The sequence below is a fragment of the Capsicum annuum genome, chromosome 11 (assembly GCF_002878395.1).
Source record: "Capsicum annuum cultivar UCD-10X-F1 chromosome 11, UCD10Xv1.1, whole genome shotgun sequence".
NCBI lineage: Eukaryota > Viridiplantae > Streptophyta > Magnoliopsida > Solanales > Solanaceae > Capsicum > Capsicum annuum.
In genome coordinates this window covers 168,835,927-168,856,453 of record NC_061121.1, presented here as the reverse complement: position 1 = coordinate 168,856,453, position 20,527 = coordinate 168,835,927, and positions in this window count along the sequence as shown.

Below are 20,527 nucleotides of genomic sequence, written 5' to 3'. Positions count from 1 at the left end.
AGCTCAAGGTAAGATTTCTCCTTAAGCTTACTTAGTTTTATGATTAGTATGCATCACTGACTTAGTATACCATGATAATCTTGGTATCAAGTACCACCGCATATTCAGTCATCCATTCATGTATCAAATCAGTTATATAGTTATGCATTAGACATGTATTCTCATTGTGAGAAAACTTAGTTCTTCAAAACATTCAATTATACATTTGTGAATCAGTTATTCATGCATCAGATATGTATGTTCAGTATGTTATGTTCATCTTATCAGACACGTCCATCATGAGATCATGTTCTAGTGATTCATGTTCAGCTCATTGTTTCCCCTATCAGTCAGTCTCATTCAAGGACAATGTTATCAAGGCAGATATATTGTAATGCCTGTGCTTTTTCTTAGCTTGAAAATCTTCTCAAGGATGTTAGAACTTGATTTGAAATAAGAATTCATTATTATAATTATGGTATTTCCATAATTTTCACTCCCTATCATGTGGTAAATAGAATAAGCTTTCCATCGATATATAATTCACCTAAATCCGACACCCGAGCGAAGAGTTAGGTCCTTTAATTGAGACATTGTTTGACCTGAACCTTCAGTGCGTAGCGGAGATGTCTCAAATGGCAATTATCAAATTACAGTGTTGCTCCATGATACTGGCGCGTCGCGCTAGACTTCTAGGTCATAGACAAGGTGGCAACTTGATAGCTCTGCATTGAGCTACCGTGCAGTTTCCCAAATGTCAATTTCCAGTGATACGACACGATAATGCCGCATCGTGCCAAGGGCCCAATTCAGGAAATTTTACTAAAAATTAAATTATGTGTCCAGGGTTAAAAGGGTCAATTCCCCCCACCTATATAAGCTTCCAAACATGGGATTTAGCCCTTATTAATCCAAAATATTGATGTTTTTCTCAAATACTCTCAAGAACTCAAGCTAGGATTTTCATAGAAGGTCAAATTTCAAGAAGGTTTCACCATCAATCTTCACGAAATCACGAACTAAGGTATGCATAGTGTTCATTCATGAACTTCTTTCATCTATGAAGTCCAAGAATCCTTTTTCTAAACTCAAGTTATGTATTTTCTATATGTTTTCATGTTTTGGCTGCTCATGTTCATATTTGATAGATATGAAATTGGATTCTACTCCATGATTGTTGGTAGTTACTATGTGGGTTTAATTACTATAGCCATAGATTCACGCAACACTAAGATTTAAACACTTGAATGATAAAATTATAATTGAATAATGATGTTTACATGTACCATGCCTGTCATATGTTTGATTAAATGCCTAGGTGAAGAAATATTGTCTAACTAGCATGATATCATAAAATTTCCATGTATGCACAAGATCTTGCCTATTACATGTTTGATAAAGTGCTCCTATTAAGGTAGTATGTATTTTATGATGATAGTCAATTCTTCAAGTAAATCATGTTATGTCAGTTTCCTTCTATCGAGTCCTGAGGGTAATTATACCCGAAATACTAGTTGTGTGCCTAGATCTATGTCATGTTTTCATGATACTCTCAGTCAAGCTATGAACTCTTAGAATTCAGATAGTTTTATGACTCAGGAAAAATATCCATGATCTCATGACTCAGTTAGTTGTCAGATATCAATAGTATTCAATCAGCCATAGAAATTCAGTAACTTAGTCATGCTTAGTTCAGTTCAGTAAATCATGTTTAGTATCCATTCAGATGGGAGTAGGAATTAGCACCGAGTAAACCCAAGTATAGGGACTCACCTGTTATACGAGGATGTGATTCTTAGAAGCAATACTTGCATTCCAGAACTATGTAGCTGGCATAGGTTGAGACATTATAGCCTACTATACGAGGTTAGATAAGGTCTCTTAACCTGTTATGTGAGGGTTCCCACCATTCTCACTAGAGTTACTTGTTATATGAGGGTTACTCACATGTTGTCCTTACCAGCGGTGTAGTATTCACACCCTTCCAATTAAGGCATAGATTGGACCCCAGCTTATCTATATAGCATATTTGGGGCATGTTGATTAGAGACTACTTCCCACAGTTTCATGTTATAGAATCAAGACTATCAGATACAGTCAATAAATCTTAGTAATAGAACTCAGATAGTTCTTCAAATTTTAGGACTGTCAGATACAGTCAACTCAAACATAGTACAAAACTCAGATAGTTTCATCAGATTCAGGACTATCAGATATAGTCACCCATGTTATCAGTTATATTCAGATACAGTCATTCATGTTATCAGTTATGTCATATTATCAGTATCTAGACTCAGTAGTCATACTACCACGATATCAGTATCATGTTATCACATTGTCATTTACAGTTGCGTATTTAGGTATGCATTCTCACGTTTATGTTAGACAGTTAGTTGGTATTGATCATACATGAAAACCCTTGCATATAGCCTACCTCACATTAATACTCAGTACATTCCATTGTACTGACGCATTTGCGCTATGGTGCTTTCTTTTTATGTTACACCATAGGTTCAGAGACACGAGTTCCAGATCAGTACTAGATTCCAGATTTAGCAGTCAGAGTAGAATTGAGTCCTCATCCTTTGAGAACATAATTATTTTTTAGTATCTCATTTATTATCTTATTAGTTGGAGTTAGTTGGGGACATGTCTCATCAACTCTTATTCATATTTTTCAGACAGTAGAGGCTTTCAGACTAGATCCAGACTAGATACAAACTATTATGTTTTAGACTTTAGTTTTGTTTTGGGTATTGTATTACCTCACACAGAGGTTACGTTATTCAGATATGTTCATAATCGAACCTTATGGCCTTTCAGTGCATGTTTCTGCATTATTATATTATCTTTGTAGTATACCAGTACAGATATTAGTCATATATTATCTTGTGGTGCTTTGGGGTCATGAGCACCGTGTAGCATTCTAGTTCAGCAAATCGGGTCGTTACACCTTGCAAAGATGTTATCCCTAGTCACCCAATTTGAGCCTTTGAACCTTTCTTTGGCAACCATATTGCAAGGTGTGAACCATTTAACTTTTATCCCTCTTTTGAACCCTACCCTCATTGAACTTTACAATTTAGTTTGAGGCTAAAAGCCTATGTTATGGGTGGTGAAGATTGGAAGAGGTAACTTTGAGCCACAAAATTGTAAGTAAGTGCCTATGAGCTAAACAATAAGAACAATTGAATAAGAGAAAAAAAGACCCTACAGAGAAAAGAATTGTACAAGGAAAAATTAAAAAAAATAAAGTAATTTCAAAAGTTGGGTAAATCAAGGTAGTAAAAGTAGGCACATATGAAAAGAGTGAAAACAAAAGAAGTGGTCTATGGTAAAAAGTTGGATAGAATAGTGTGATTTAGATGTTCAATGAGGGTATAGCCACTTTGTTCCTAGATGATATCCTACCCTTCCCCGAACCTGTGTTACAATCCCAAAAGGCCCTTCAAGTTCTCCAACCAAATTTATTCATTGCAGTGGCAATTGAAAATAGGGGCAAGCTTGTGGTATGGTACTTGTTAGCATTGAGAGTCCTTATGAGAGAGAGAGAGAGTTTTGCACTAAAAATAAACTATCATAGATTTGATAATTTGGTGTGAGTGGGATTTTCATTCTTCTGAGGAGGAATGAAAATAAATTGAGGTGGGTGAAATTGACATCTCTTGAAAAATGAGGCAAAAATACTATAATGAAGTGGAGGTCAAAGGTGAGTCACCTCATAGTGTTAGTGATTGTTGCATTATTGTTCTTCAAAGTCTTTTCCATCCTTTAAAATTTTATTTAATGTTGAGGGGTGTTGTGAGAATAGCTTTGCCCATATTTGAAGAGCTACTTGTGGTAGTAACCAAGCTTGAAGTCATTGTGATGATTGGGTTGTATAAAAGAGGCTTAAATGTGCAATCTCTCATGGTAAGAGGTAGTATTGCTTGAGACAAGAAAAGATTTCAGCTAGGGGTGTTGATGAGTGGTGAATTTACCACTCATTTGCACTCAACATTCATGCACACTACTATCATTTGAACGTATGGATGAGAAAAATTTGTGATTAAATGAACTAATTTTCACATTTTGATTCTATACATGTGATGAGAATGAAAGTTGTTACTTTGAGATAAAAGGATCAAAACAGAGAAAAGAAGTACAGTTGAAAGACTTGAAGAAGAAATTAGTCTCAGTTACCATGGTGCGGTCTGAGGGCCATAATCATGGTTGATCAAGTAAAGTCAAAGAACCGCAACCACAGTGATCGTATCGTGGTCGCGGCTGTTGTGATCACAACTTAGTGGGTTTAATGACTGGCGGCAATTTTGTAAATTGACGTAGTTGATCCCAATTCCCTTATAAGGAACAAATATTTTCCCCTATTTATTATTATTATTGAATTTTGAATCAAAATTAGAGACTTGATGAACCTTAGAAATTAGGGAAGCTTTTGTATTTAAATTCCAATTTGAATTTGGTGAAATTAAAGTTTAAAGTGAAGATTCTTCTTATTTTTTATTTCCGTAGATGACATGAATAACCCTTTTAATAAATCTCTCCTTTTTAGCTTTATAAGTAGATATATTCTCTTGCCTTAGGAGTATGTTGAACTAGGGTGCAATTATGTGTTGGTTGTGATGTATTTTTGTGGGTGTTATGTTTTTAATGATAGGTTTCACTATTGCTTTATATAATTAGTTGGGATTTGTGGATGAAACCCCAAATTCCCAAAATAATTTTGGGGTGAAAACCCTAAATTCTTCAAAGCTCATATCTTCCTTGAAAGAGGGATGTAGATGAACTTATGGAACCCATATTATCCTTGAAAAAGGGATATAGGTGACAAAGCTATAGTGGACAATAATGAATGTAGTTCACTATCGTAGAAATAAGAGTGAGTAGAGTGTTGACTATGTCTTGGGCATCTCCTAGAAATAGGGATGCCCAATTGAGGTATTAGGTAGTTTTAATTGACACACTCGTTAGGTACTCGAAAGGGTCAATGGGTTATATTCTTGAAGCTTGGTGACAAACTAACTTCAAGGACCCTCAACCAAGCCTACCATACACCTATGCATAACTTGCTCTTAGGTAGGCATATCCCAAGGTCCTTATCATTTTAATTTTTCAATCACAATTGTCACCGCTAGTTTGTTAACTTGAATATATTTTGATAGAAACACATTCCAAAAAAACCCCATTTTAAATCATGTATTTTATTTTGCGTTCACAATGAGTACACCTTCAGATTCTATTGACACCCATGGGTTTTAAAAACTAGACTCGCTCCACATGGATTTGATCTCAACATAGGTTAAGCTATTGATAATGATTTCTACCAACATGACTGATATAGGTGAGCATTATTATATATTTTTTGACTTATAGTGTACATGCTATAGGTTGAAGGGGATAGATGAAATATGTTGAGATAGGGGAAAGATAGAATATGGGAGTGAGTTATGTGTTAATGTAGCGAGGCAAGGTTGTGACAAATACTACTAGGCAATTAAAGGTGCAGGATAAGAACTATCTAAATTATTATTTAGAGTTGTTGGATGTGTTTTTTGCTTTGAATATTTGGCGTCATTACCTGTATGGGGTTCATTTTTACATCTTCTCAAAACCATTAGATTTTTTAGTATATATTCACCCTGAAGGATTTGAATCTCATGAGAAAGAGGTGGCTTGAGTTGCTTAAGGACTATAATATGAGTCTTTATTACCACCCAACTAAAGCTAATATATTTGCTGATACTCTTAGTTTGTTGTCCATGTGGATCTCATCTCATGTTGATAAAGATAAGCAAGGATTGGTGAAAGATATTCAACGACTGGCTAATCTTAGAGTTTGTCTCTTAGACTTTGAAGATGGTGGTGTGATTGTTTGAAAGGTGTAAAGTCATCTTTGGGTGCTAAGATCAAGGAGAAGCAGTTTTGGGATCCTATTTTAATATAGGTCAAGGGTGATGTAGATGAATAAAATGTCCTGGCTTATGAGATTAGTGGTGATGGTGTCTTAAGGTACCAAGGCAGATTGTGTGTTCCTAATGTTGTTGGGCTACAAGAAAAAATCTTGACTAAAGTTCATGAGTTAAGGTACATTGTTCATCCTGGTTAATTGAAGATGTATCATGATTTGAAATAGATTTATTAGTGGAGCAACAAGAATAGAGATGTGGTAAATTTCTTTGCTAAGTGCATGGTGTGTCAACAAGTGAAGGTTGAACACTTGAGGCTTAGATGTTTGTCTCAAGAGATTGAGTAGCCTATATGGAAGTAGGAAGTGATCAATATAGATTTTATTATCATTCTTCCAAGGTGTCATCATCAGGTTGATTCGATTTGGGTCATCGTGGATAGGATGACCAAGTTCGCTCATTTCCTACTAGTGAAGACTAACTATATTATAGAGTATTATGCTAGGGTCTTCATTCAGGTAATCACCAAGTTGAATCTTGTGCCAGTCTCTATTATATCTGATCATAATACACAGTTCATGTCTTACTTTTGGCAGTCATTTTAGTGAGGATTGGGGACTAAGGTAAACCTTAGCACTTTTTTTCATCCTCAAATGGATGGACAAGTAGAGAGAATGATTTAGACTTTGGAAGATATGCTAAGGTATTGTGTGCTTGATTTTGGTGGTAGTTGGGTTGTTTATTTGCTTCTTATGAAGTTTGCATATAATAATATCTTTCATTCTAGTATTAGGATAGTTCCTTTTAAGGCCCTTTATGGTAGGAGATATAGGTCTTCTACTGGGTGGTTTTTGGTTGGTGAGAATAGGTTATTTGGTCTAGACCTTGGTCACCAAGCCATGGAAAAGGTGAAGGTGATTCGTGATAGACATAAGACTGCCTAAAGTCACCAAAAGTCCTATCCAGATATGAGGTGAAGGGACTTGGAGTTTGATGTGGATGATTTAGTGTTTTTGAAGGTTTCTCCCATGAAGGGAATGATGCAGTTTGGAAAGAAAGGGAAGCTCAATTCCCGCTATGTTGGTCCATATCGTATTTTGAGGTGAGTGGGCAGTGTGTCTTATGAATTAGATTTACCTTCTATTTTGGGTTCCATTCATTAGGTGTTTTATGTTTTGATATTAAAGAAGTGGGTGATCCTTTTTTTATTTTTCCTTTAGGGGATGTTGGTGGTTTAGATTTCTTATCTTATGAGGAAGTCCCAGTTGTGATTTTGGATGGGCAAATCTGTTATTTGAGGATTAAGGATGTGGCTTCATTGAAGGTTCTATGGAGGAATCATAAGGTTGAAGAAGCTACTTGGGAAGCTGAAGAGGACATAAAGTTCAAATATCCATTCTTGTTTCTCGTTTTGGATAATTGTGCTTGAGGTATGTGTATTTCTTAATATTTTTGATCTCTTTATTTATTAAAGGAAAGTGCAATTGTAACATGTTTTAAGTCATATCAATGAATGCCTTGTCTCATTATTTGGGGACGAATGATCCTAGAGGGAGAATGTAACACACCAGATTTTGGTCCCTAATATTTTATTAGTTTTTAAACTCACTACCCAACCTGCGACTCATCTTACGAGTCATAAGGTATTCTTACAAGCTATAGAAACCAAATCATCGTATGACTAGTGAGTGGTGCGTATGCTACTTATCTGATTACGACTAAACTCATGAGTCATAAAGACTCATTACGAGTCATTATGTCCAAATCATAGGGTGACCAGTATGTACCCCAAATATTTTTATCAGGTATATGACTAGGACCCTAAGGTTCATATATTCTCTTAGCGAGTTGTTTGGTGTGATTCATAGGGTCCCGAAAGATGGGTCCCTCAGCTACAATCCAGATTATGACTCATGGTGATGAGTCATAGTGAGTTCTTACTAATCAAATAGCGACCCATAGTAACTATCAACAATTTTTCAGCTTTTAATGAAGGGAACTTTGGACATTTCCCACTTTACCCACTTAGACCCCATATACATAAAACACCTTGGGGACATTATTTCCAACCTTTATCAATCATAAAACTCTTTCTCAAACTCTTTCAAATCCTTAAGGAAAGAACAAATTAGGGTTTCTCAAAGTTGGTCATCTAAGGGCTAAAGGGTTGATTTCTCTCCATAATTCTCTGTACTTTCAGGCATATGACTCTACCCTCAAACTTATTTTTATTTGAGCATGTGTATTAAATCATTATTAATATGAAATTGAATGTGGGTTTGGACATGGGTTAAGGGTTTTGGTATGGTTGAGTCATAAATTGTTTTCCCATTATTATTATGAATTTTCAGGCTTTGAATTGAATGTTTTTGAACTAATGGGTTGCATAGGTGTGGGACTTTGAAATGGGTTAAGTAATTCCCCCAATTTGATGTTTTTAGTATTGAAATTGGTTTGGAAATTGTGTTCCCTCAACCCACTTGTGTCCTTAGTTTTGAAATATGATTTGTCACACAATTTGACATTACTTACCGACACTATTGCATTGCATAAGTTTTTAAAGGGTTAAACATAGGTTTTGAAGGCCTTGTTGGCCATGGTCTAACTGAAATTGAAACCTTAGGGGTCGAGGCATTTCCTCAAGTTGATTTAGTAAACAAAAAGGGTCGAGACATTTCTCAAATTTGATTTAATGTACAACGGGGGTTGTGGTATTCCCCTAATATAATGGAATATAATTAAAATGGCATGAGTTTAAGCTTACAAGCGTAAGGGTATTACGATACCTTTGTTGTGCCTTAATGTCTATTTCCATGGTTAAATAAATGGGTTGTGTAAAACTTATTTTAAATTGTGCTTAATGGGGGTTATGTAGTTAAGCCATAAAGGTATGTGTCTTGAAGGACTTGTACTTGAAACTCACATTTGCCGGTGTAAGGATTGGTCTTGATGACCGTGTTCTTATAACACACATATTAGATATTTTTATCCTGGACTGACGTGGGGTCAGGGCATTCCCTCGTCTTCCTTGATAACTCTAGTTCATGTGGCCAATACGCATTCGATCCTTTTTAGCAAGGGGAGCTTAGCCTATATAGCCCATAGGTTCCTATTTTTTACGATTGAGCTACATAGCTCGGGTTAATGTTTTACTTCATGCTAAGCCCATTCCCTACCCCAATATGTTTTAAATATATATATATATATATATATGTATATATATGTACATTGTGTACATGTGTGTTTTTCTATGGTTTTGACTTGGAATTATTTTATCCCTTCCTAAGTTACATGCTAGTACTCCCCCCACTAACCATCCCCAGATATTGTATCCCCATACAATGCAGGGTCTGAAGCTACTTCTAGTTTTCCTGCTCAGTGATTGGTGATTCCAATGTTTTTCGTGTGTCATCTTGAAGTGGTGAGCATCATTTTTCTGGAAGGCCCGTTACTTCTTCATTTAGTATGTCATAAACTATTTCCTTTTTGGATTCATTTTGGATATCGTCGAGGGCATGTCTCAACTTAGGTTGCTGATTGGTATTGCTTAGAGGCTTTGGGGATTACTGTGGTTGGTTTGGTTGTTAATATTCTTAGATTCTTGTGAGCTTATACTTTTCTATCTTGTTGTATATTCGAAATTCATCTGCTACTAGGTGTGTTATATTTTTTTACTAGGAAATAAGGGTGTTCTCCATTCCTCGGTGGACTTGAGATACCCGTCATTGCCAGGCCCTAGTTTGGGTTATGACAGATGATTATACTGATATATTTATACACTCAGCACAGACAGATGATGATTATGATGATATGTTTATACACTCTGCAAGGCGGGAGGATGATTATGATGAAATGTTTATATCTCGGCAAGGATGGAGCATAATTATGATGATGATAGTTATTATGGTGATGGTTATGATGATGATGATGATTATGATATTTATTCTACTTATTAGTTTGAGTCCGGATTTATATTGTGATACTTGGATCGTTTATGATATTGTTGATTCAGTTTCATTTATCTTTGTATGCGCATATCCTATAACTAGTATGTGCCTATATCTATCATTATTATGGGGGGTTGCATAGGTATGGGTGATTAGTATGGCTTGTGGTGTATTGTATTTTTATTAAAAGGCTCAGTTAGGTATTGTTTGTCTGGACTAGTTGGTTATGTGAGTTGTCGTTGCTATTGTTATTATTATTGTTATGATCATTGTTATAGCTAGTTTGTGATAGATTGGTTGATGATCGGATATCGAGATTTTAGGTATGATTCTTGATCTTCTATGTTATGATTTCATCATTATGCATGATTAAATCATGAATACACATATGGATTAGAAATCCGGAGTATACTAGCACTAGTTCCAGATATGATTATGAGGTCTTCAAATGCTAGTATGATCATTTAGACTATACCTTATGTTGACCTTGTTGATATATATATATATATATATGAAAACAGATATATATATATATATATATATAAGTTTGCATATATATATATATACATAAACAAATATATATAAACTTGTATATCTATCTGTATAAATATGGTGTTACCGTATATCCTGTTCTTTCATTTATTCAGATTGTATATTCATTTCCTAGCCTTGTGTACTCATATATATCTTCTTTTCACCCTTATTTTGTATATTGTCAAGTGATATATATTATAGTGTTGAGATTCTTGAGTATGGCTGGAATAGGATAGTTCATCCTTAATACTTCCTTACCCCTATTATGTTAGTTTCTTGGACATGAATAGGATAGTTTATCCTTACTATCTCATTGGCTTTCTTATGTAGTTTCTAGACATTTGGGAGTATTTTTCCATTCTATTTATATTTTATATGTATTTGTATTATCTTTGGAGCTTAGTCAGTAGTTGTCTACTAAGTACTACGTGCTTGGTACTCATACTACACTTCTGCAGCTTGCAGATCATAGTACAGATTATCATTAATGTTGTGTGCGTCGTGTGGAGAAACTATGATTTGGAGACGTTGAGTGATCTCTTGACGTTCAAAGTTTTACTTTCCTCCCTATTATGTACTAGACTATTCTCTATGTTGTATTTAGAGATGGTTGTTGATGACATCTAAGAAACACCTCCTATTAAATGATGATACGGTCCTTATCAAGATATAGTAACCCAACTAAGGTTAACTCCCAAGGGAGTATGTGGAATTGTAGTTATCAGCAGTTGTATTCTAGGATAAGTAATGGAAAAGTGAAAAGGGAGATTCGTTTGTAGTAATCTCGATCAAGTCACATTATCAACTTTAGTTGTAATCAGTTGTATCTGAACACTCAAATTGCATTTCCGCTAGCTTCTCAACTGTGTAAGTTTATCGGGCTCTATTGAACCAAACCAATAACTTGAATGCATAATTGATAAATTATGTACCTTCTACAGTTTTGTAGACAAGGAGAAAGATTTTACCCTTTATCTTTTGAGTCTCAGGATATCGCGTAGTTAACCCTTATCTTGATCCCAGTTAACTATTACCATTTAAGTCTCAAGTTATTAGATGAAAGCTAACCATCTTACTTAGATATTACCTAGTAGCGTGGATGGACATTTAAACCTCAAATTACTGTTGTCACTGTGTTTTCCTAGTCACTAATCCTCTTTTGGAGTAAGTAGCAATATCTATGAGGGATCCTAACTTTTGAAACCATTAAGACAACTATTATGATGAAGATAATGCAATTTCATGCCATGGATATGGGTTCGTTAAACAATCACACTTCTCCTACTTCGTCAATCAGTTGGGGTTTGTACAACTCTAGATATGGATTCTTAGCCGCTCATGCTTGTGAACAAATCAATGGCGTTCATAATTGAAAACTTATATGAAATTACAATGATAAGATACATGAAAACCCGAAACCGTAACTTGATTAATCAACTAAAGTTAATACAAGGGAATCCCAAGATCAAAATCGGATCTTGGAAGTAAAATATGATTCTATGTATAAAAAGTGTGTAACTCCTAAAAAGTACATAAGTGGTATTTATAGTACATGAGGAAACCCTAAAAGCAAAGCCCGAACGAACTAGGAGAAATTAGGGTCGGTGGCCACATGTGCTCTGCACCTGCGCTTTGGTCATGGGCGCAGGTTGTACCTGTGGTTTGGCTCCAGGCATAGGTATGGGCCGCAGGTACCGTATGGGAAAAATCCTGTAAGTAAGCTTTTGGGGATTTTGGACTTCTGGCACCTACTTTGTCTGCCTGCGGTTAGTAGGTCCTACTTGCGGCCCGTGGGTAAAATTAGTAAGTGTCGGGAGTCAATTTTTTAGCTCTTTTCTAATTCTCGAACTTACTTTGATCACGATCAAGCCAGAAAATATCCCGATCGTCAATAATGCTCCAAAAAGTAGCCAAAAATACCTTTTTCACAAACTTAGCATGCAAAACATGGGTTCCTACAAAACATACAAAAAACAGATCATATATAACAAAAAGGGCTCAGAAAGTTGCATATTTTCCTTGTTTTAAGCATCAGAAGTGTTATATTTCTATAGCACATCAACACCCTCAACTTAGAACGTTTTCATGTCCTCAGGTAACAAAATCACAACAAAATAAAAATGATGCTTAACTAGTTGAATCTAAGATATTCAAGGCGGTCAATCATCACGTTAAGATCAAATAATAACATCCCCTCCTATATCTTTTTTCAAAGACAACTATGAATGAACATAAAGCACAACAATGAGATACAATGGGATCAAGGTATGTCAATAATATTAGCAAAAGACAACCACTCAAATGTACAAATTACACTACCTGGAACTATCAAATAGCTAGCAACATGACTCAAGTGCCCTAAAAACAAGAATGCCCCACTCAATTATATGATCTTGCAAGTCAATGCAGGGAAGATCAAGAGACACTTACGCTTAACAAAGAAGTTCAAATCAATGCGTGTCAAATACGATAGGCTTACCCTTATCTTCATTACCTTAGAATTCAGATAGTCAAGTTAGGATCACAATAAGACTTTTCTCGGTTTGAAATGTAGGCTTGGGAGCTGGTGTGGTACATATGGACATTTGAAGTGAGTAAGTCTCCTTGGCACTACACTAACTTTTGGGGTCTCACTTACTAGCCACTTTTCTTTTTATTCCACCCTTATTTCTCCTTTTTATTCTTTTATTGCACATTCAGGTTGGGTGTGGTCTTTTATTCCTTCTTTTTTATTTTTTTCACAATTTTTTTCTTTTTCCTTTTCTTTTATTTTCTTTTTCTACCCACCCAACCCTACTAACTTTTTCGTACTTTAACCATCTTTATACTCATTATACACTATGCACTCCTATGATAGCCACCCTCAATATAGGAATTTTGCCTGTGTTGAGGTACACAATGTCCAAGAATGACCTGAGCCAAAACAGGTAAATTTTGATACAAATGGTAGGTGAATGGTGAAAACAAAAAAAAATAGGCTTAAAAGGCTCAAAGAAGGGATCAAGAGATATCATTCACACATGGAAGGTCATTTAGGCTAAAAATGGACTAAAATAAAAAAGACTTATGATCATTTCCTAAATGACTAACCTTCAAGCTAGTTAAGACTAACCAAGCAAGTTCTAAATTCAACCTACAAAGGGAACTAGGTAGTATCTCAGATACACATAGCACAGAGTCAATATTACCAACTACTACCTATCTAGTTCAGGCAATTATTTAAGTGATTATAATGTGCCTAACCCTAATGCCATAGCACGATCCATAAAATTCACACATATCTACCTCCACACAGTTCTAAAACACAAAATATTATAGGGGTATCAAAAATCAATCAAATCATGACTACTGCTCTAAATACTTAAAAATCTCCAAATTATACGAAATATCATGAAACAAAACATAATACGCCTAAACATACCACATCTACTAGGAACAAAACTCCGGGGAAAAGAGGAACAATAAATAAAACCCTAAGAGGACATGAAGACCCACAAGAAGCCCCACCCCAACTGAAAAGCATGCATGGTCCCCAATGCATCAAACCAAAACAAGAGAGTTAGGACATATTTGTTGCACCATGGGTGCAAAGATCCAACGTCAATCATATAATATGAATACAAACAACAGAATACCTGGGGTTGCCTCTTAAGAAGTGACTGATTTACTGTTGCGGCATGACATTGTTCCCTAGGCTACTTAGACTTCACGAAGGTCTATCTCAGTACAAACTCTAGCTTCTTCCAGGTTTCCCATATAGTGTCTCACTCATTGTTGGTTCATTTTAAATGAGACATCAACATCACACTTTACCTTAATAGCACCATATGGGAAAACCTTAACCACAATGAATGGTCTGGTTCATCTTGATTTAAGCTTGCCAGGAAACTAGCATGGTCTTGAATTGTATAACAAGACCAAATCACCAGGTTTGAATATTCTCTTCTCAATATTATTGTCATGGAACAAATTTATTATTTGTATATACATGTGAGATCTCATAAGCACGGAGTTGGAATTCATCCAACTCATTTACCTTACTCAACCTCAAGTTTGCTGCCTTACGCCACTCAAAATTCAGCCTTTACAACGCCCATGGTTCTTTTTGCTCAAGCTCAACCGGTAGGTGACATACTTTGCCATACGCTAGCTAATATGGAAAGGAACCTATGGGGTCTTTTAAGATGTACAATAGGCCCACAATGCATCATCTAACTTTCTAGACCAGTGTATTCAATTAACATTCATAGTCTTCTCCAAGATGGGATTTATTTATCTGTTGGAGACTTCCACTTGCCCGCTTGCCTGAGGATGGTAAGGTGTTTCCACCTTATACCTCTCACCATATCTATCGAGTAGGGCCTTGAACAAGTGGTTCTATAAGTAAGAACTACTATCACTTATAATTGCAAGTGGAGCACCAAATATAGAAAATACATTTCTCTTTAGAAAAATGGTGACAATTTTGCCTTCATTGTATGGAAATGCAACTGTCTCCACCCATGTTGGTATATATTCAACCACTACCAAGATGTATCTCATACTATAGGAGCTCAAAAAAGTACCTATGAACTTAATCCCCCACACATATAACAGCTCCAACTCCAGAATAGGTGTCATGGCGAGTTTTTGGTGTTGTGAAATATTGACTTGACGATGACATTAGTCACAGGACTCTGCAAAATCATGAGCATCATTGTAGATTGTAGGCCAATAAAACCCACATTGTAGAATCTTTTGGACTGCCTTTGTACCACTTTGATGACCCCCAACTGCTAACGAATTACAAACCTTTAGAATGCTCATTATTTTTACCTATGCTATGCATCTTCAAATTACACCATCGGTATAAATCTTAAACAGATATGGATCATCCCAAAAGAATTTCCTTACCTCATGCCTAAATCTCAATCGTTGCTAGAAGGATAAATCTTTTGTAACGAGATCGCTTGCCAAGTAGTTGGTAAAATTAGCAAAGCAGGGGATTAAATCATGAGATGTATCTAACACCCGCTCATCTGAAAAAACATCATTCATCTCAATATTATCCCCTATTTTCTGTATGGTCTCCTCTTCAAGTCTAGATAAATAGTCTATAAGTTGATTCTCTTTACCTTTTCGATCCTTTATCTCAAAATCAAACTCTTGCAGCAAGAGCTCCCAATGAATAAATCATGGTTTTGCATCTTTCTTCAACATCAAGTACCTCAAATTTGTATGTTTAGTGTGAACTGTCACCTTGGTCCCAATCAAATAAGACAAAAATTTCTCAGAAGTAAAAACCATCGCAAGCAGCTCCTGTTCTGTAACTGTATAATTTTTTGTGTGGGGTTTAAAGCTTTTCTAGAATAATAGATGGGATGCAAGATCTTCTATCTTCTTTGGCCTAGGACAACACCTATGTCCAGTCTACTTGCATCACATATAACAATAAAAGGTACAGACCAGTCAGGTGATACTAAAATGGTTACCAAAATTAGCCTCTCTTTTATATATCTGAAAGCCTTGAGACACTCATCATCAAACACAAATTTCACCTCCTTCTCTAACCCTTATCTTAATCCTTGTTTACTATTACCTTTTGAGTCTTTAGTTATTAGATGAAAGTTAACCATCTTACTTAGATATTACCTAGTATCGTGGATCGACAGTAAAACCTCAAATTACTGTTGTCATTATCTTTTCCTAGTCACTACTCTTTTGTAGTAATTAGCAATATCAAGGTGGGATCTGAATATTTGCAACTACTAAGATAATTATTATATTGAACATAATGCAATGCATTACATAGGTATTAATCAACTCAACTATCGCAGTCTCCCTACTTTGTTAATTAACGAAGGTTTGCACAACCCTAGCTATGGTTTCTTAGCCACTCATGCTTGTGAAGAAATTAATGGCATTTATAATTTAATGCTCAAATGAACTCACAATAATAAGATGAATAAAAACCCAAAACCATAACTTGATGAATCAATCAAAGTTAATACAAGGGAATGCAAAGGTCAAAATGTGATCTTTGAATTAAAATATATTTGTAAGTATCAAAAGTGTGTAACTCCTACCAAAAAGTACATCAGGGGTATTCATAGTACATGAGGAAATCCTAAAAATAAAGCCCGGATGAACTAAGAGAAAATAGGGTCGGTATCCATATATGGTCTTCACCAGTAGTTTGGTCACGGGAGCAAGTTGTACCTGCTATCTGGATTCAAGCGCAGGTACAATATAGGAAAAATTCTTCAAGACATCTTTGGGGATTTTTGACTTCTGGAACCAACTTTGTCTACTTCTGATTCGTAGCTCATACTTACAGTCCATGGGTTAACTTAGTAAATGCGTGGAGTCATTTTTTAGCATGATCAAGCCATAAAACATCCCGATCATCCTTAATGATTCAAAAATTAGAGGAAAATAAGTTTTTCACCCTTTTCACGAACTTAGCATCCAAAACATGGTTTCATACAAAACATACCCAAAACATATTATATATAACAAAAATCCCTAAGAAACTTGAATAGTTTCCTTATTTTAAGTGTCGAAAGTGTTATATTTCTATAGCACATCAGTACCTATATATTTATTTAGTACCTCATTTGTATCCTACTTATGTAGACGCTTTTGTACTGATTTCACCAAGTTTTGGGATTTTCTTATGTATGATAGTCTTTTAATTTGTCTACTCTACATTTTTCCTTTCATTCTTTTGGTAGTCCAGTACTAGTAGTTTCAAAGTATGGGTTTTGCTGTCCTACTAATGGGTTATAGTAGGTTCCATTATGACCCAAGAAATTGGGTCGTAACACTATTACACACAAAATTTGATAGAATTAGTTCAACCCTATATATCCAGTAATAATAAAGCTAGGAGGTGATTAGAATCACCCTACACCTAATTTGTTAGCACACCACAATCGGTCTTTATTTTCAGGTACTCAACCTTTCCCTACTCGTAAGTCATTATCAAGTTTGTCCTATCCAAAGTTAAATAAAATCCACACATAATAAATTCTAAGTCACTCCATATCCCAAGAATGAAAGAACTATGTTTAATCACAATTGAATTCAAGTTCTTAATTCACATAGTTCTAGTTAATACATTTATAATCGATCATTTAAACACCATCATAAGAAATTTCCTATCTCACTATCACAATATTGTCTCCAAGTCACATGCCTTAATGTTCTCGTACTGAGAATGCTACACGGTGCTCATGACCCTGAAGGACAACAAGCTAACCCATGACATTTGTACCTGTATACTGCATAAAATACTTTATAAGGCAGAAACATAAACTGAAAGGCCATAAGGTTCAAAACTGAGACATAGTATTGGATAAAAATATAACATCAGGAAGGGATATAAAATACCCAAAATAACTTAAATAAGATATCCGAACATACTGTAGTCTATAAAGCCTCTAAAACATGACTGTCTAAATAAGGAGTTGATGGGACATGTCCCCAAATAACTCCAACTAATAAACTAATTACTGAGATAATAAAATGATGATTATTTCCTCAAAAGATGAGAATTCATTACTAACTCTGATAGCTGAGACTAGAATCTACTGAAGCTCTGGAGTTCGTGTCTCTGAACACATGGTATAAGACACCATAGCGCAAATGCATCAGTACTTTGAATATACTGGTATACATGTGAGGTAGGCTAAATGAATTTGGTTTATATGAATGAACAAGAACAATAGCAGACTGACTATCATGAACGTGACAATACATACATGAGACATAATCACTGACACTGATACCATGATAACATGATTACTGAATTTGAATACTGATAACATGGCATACTGATAACTGATAACATAAGAGACTGTATCTAACAGTCCTAAATCTAATGGAACTAGTTAAGTCCCTTACTGTATCTGAGTTCACTATATCTGATAGTCCTAAAATCTGAAGAACTATCTGAGTTTTTTTACTGAGACGGATACTGAAACTGTGGGAGATAGTTATTAAACCGACATACCCCTAATATGCCATTATGGTTAAGTTGGGGTCCAATCTGTAACCCTAAATGAAAGGGTGTCAATACCACGCCACTGGTAAAGACAAGCTGTGGGTGACCCTTGTCTGACAGTGTCCCCTAAATGAGAATGGTGGGACCCTCATCTGATAGTGTTTACCCACCTCATCAACCCCATTGGATAGTGTTGGTGTCTCAATCTATGCTGGCAATATAGTTCTAGAATTCAAGGATGACTTTTAAGAATCACACCCTCATCAGATAGTATGTGTTCCCATCCTTGGGTTGACTCGGTGCTAATTTTACTCCCATCTGAATAGACTCTAAGCATGATTAACTGAACTGAACTAGGCTAAGTTAAATAAGTTCCATTGACTGATGAAGCACTACTGATATCTAAAACTAATTGAAATTACTGAGATTACTAAGTTTTCCTGAATCATGAGACTGACTGAATTCTACTGAACATGGCTTTACTGAGGATATATTGGAAACATGACACTGATTACAGACACACAACTATATTTTTCAGGTATAAGTACCCCCAAGACTCGATAGAAGAAAACTAACAAAGCATGACTTCCTCGCGTACAAGATCCACATCAACAATACATAATCTAATAAGTTGTGGATTTCATGAAGTACATAATTATCATACTACCTAACATGGACAACAATGCTGTTAATCATATCATAATCTCATGTTCTAATATCATGGATGTTTTGACAACATATACATTTCACAATGATAGCATGGAGACAATTTAAAAATAGGAGGATGACAATCATGTCACATTTAGTTTATGTTTTGAGCTATAAGGCATGACTTCTACTCCTTCAAACATTTTATCAAATACCTTGCATGCACAATTTAGAGCATAGGTGAAATAATCAAATTACACATCATAAGCAACTAAATTCATATATTTTATTTTGCATATTAACATAATATCATGATAAACACACAAGGACTCTAGCTTTGAAATCAATCAACGTTAACAACATGATTACAATTAACCCACAACATAAATACCATGATTTATAGATAAAATAAGGTTCTTGAGCTTCATGGATAGAATGAATCCATCAATGAACACAACTCATACCTTGGTTTGTAAATACATAAAGACTGGCGAAGGTAATTCTTGATTTTAGAATCTTTTATGAAAAACCCTAGGTTGTTCTTGAGAGGTATTTGAGAGAAGAGTGTGTATTTTGGGTGAAAAGTGGCTCAATCACATGTTAAAGGGCTTAAATAAGAGTGGAAAATTGAACCTTTTAACTCTGGACGTGTCTTATAATTTCAATAAAAATTTCCCAAATTGGACACTGGAATTTGACAATTGGGAAACTGAGGGATGGCACGATGTGGAGCCATCGGATTGCCCTTTATTTTGCAACCTGAAACTTTGGTGCGACGTAGAGGAAACTGCACTGAGACATTGGAAAAGGACAATTGCTATTTTAGCTTGTGGCACGGCGCGCCGCGCCACTGACCAATATGGTGTTGTTTTACGATGGGAACTTGAAATAGTCATAACTTCTTACCTGGTTTTTGGATTTAGGAGAATGTTATATCGATGGAAAGCTTATTTAATTTTCCACATGAAAAAAGGTGAAAATATTAGAAACACCATGTGTACAAAAGTGTATTAATCTTTCAAAGAAAGATCCTAATATTTTTTAGATGATTTCAAGCTAGGAAAAGGTATGGGGTATTATAATATCTCCCCCTTGAGAAAATTCATCCTCATATGAGATTGAGAGTGAGGGGTATAACATAAACTAACATACATACTGAACGTGGATAACTGAAATATGACTCATGGATAACATGACCGATAGCTGAATATATCACACTGAACATGCATATCTTATGCATGTGTAGTTGATTCATGAATGCATGACTTAGTGTTTTGAGGAACTAAGTTTCTCAAGGTAAGAATACATGTCTAATGCATAATTATATAACTAAACTGATACATAAATGCCTGATTGAATATGCAATAGTACTTGATACCAAGTTTGTGATGAACACTGAAATGAAATTAAGTAAGCTTAAGGAGGACGGTTACCATGAGCTTGATCAGAATTGGTGGAGAAGAGGTGAGGATACTTGGTATGCATGTCTGCTTCTGCTTCCCAAGTAGCTTCCTCGATAGACTGATTTT